The sequence below is a fragment of the Aptenodytes forsteri genome, unplaced genomic scaffold, assembly GCF_000699145.1.
Source record: "Aptenodytes forsteri isolate BGI_AS27 unplaced genomic scaffold, ASM69914v1 Scaffold227, whole genome shotgun sequence".
Lineage (NCBI taxonomy): Eukaryota > Metazoa > Chordata > Aves > Sphenisciformes > Spheniscidae > Aptenodytes > Aptenodytes forsteri.
In genome coordinates, this window is record NW_008795365.1 from 858,872 (window position 1) to 860,251 (window position 1,380).

Consider the following 1,380-nt stretch of genomic DNA (forward strand, 5'->3'; position numbering starts at 1 on the left):
CCTGGGGAGTCTCCACCCTCTCCCTGTGGGCTGGGGAAGCCAGAGGGCTTTGTGGGTAGGGCAGGGCCAGGACAAGCCACAAGTTTCGCCTTTTTTTCTTTTAGCTGAACAAGTTGGAAGCGAGCTGCAGCGCAGCACCTCATTGGGAGCTGCCCCAAACCAACCACATCGGTAGCGGTGACATTTGAATGAAGTATAGCATCTCCGCCTGCCAAAGGCTCTCAGCGATGGCTGAGTCTGGTAGAGCTGGCAGGGCGTGATGAATGACAGCGTGGCATGTCGGACAAGGCACATCTGGTTGTGAAGTCTTCTCGCCCAGTGGCCTGCAGACAGGTACTACCTTGGTATTTTTTCCTTCAGTTCAAAATACCTGCAATAATGCAAAGGCTGTACTGAGCCCATCAGAGTGGGGTTTTCACAGGATAATATGTGGGCATGTAATTGATGCTATGGAGGGAACCAAAGCCAAGGCAGCCTTCTGAGTTCAGTAACCCCAAAGATGAGGTTGGCCAGGCTCTAGGGGATGCTGAAGGAACTCCTTCAGTTCAGCTGGGCTGCCTGCGCTTGGCCAGCGTCCCAGGCATCGTTCTGCAGGCGGGCTCTGCCAGCACTTTGACAAGAGCACGAACCCATGAAGTCACGGTTGTTCTCCTTGGCAGAGGGACGCAGAAGAGCATGTTACAGATGGCTTCCAGTTAAAAGCATGAGCTTTATGCTCTCATTTGCTTAGCAAGACTCATCACTAATTAGTAAACACCAAGGCTGCCTGTAAGAGCTGTTTGGGTCAGAACGTCACAAGGCCAGCTTTTTTAGCTGGCTGTAACCTGGGATGGGTAAGTATCTCATTGTTCAGGAATCACACTCCTGGGATCTTGTTCTTTCCTTTATCACTACTTTTATCATAATTAACTTTGTACTGTATTCATACAAGACTTATAAGCATCCTAGCAGCTAGTGAAGACCATTGCATAGTCCTGGTAGCATTTGAGAAGGTGCACATATGACCAAATAGGTGCAAAAATACTGTTACCTCACACATGAAATGATTTCATCCATGCCCCGGAAAAGTACCAGTTAAATCACCACAATGTTAACATCACACATTTTACCTGAGTGGCAGGTTTCCCAGCAGGTTCCCTGCTGCTCAGAGTGGGCTGCATTTCACTGGTGTATTCCCTCCTCCTGAATTTAGGCTCACCGCTATACTCCTCCGCAGCCCTGCCGTCCCTTGTCTTACAAGTGTCTTGCCTCTTCTTTGCTTTTTAGACCAAAGCCTTGCATACTTGAAAATTAACATACCTAGGAAATAGTTAAGACCTCTGTTTCCTATCAGTGAACACAACAGTCCCTAGAGTTGCTACCACCTATGCTGGTGAAATT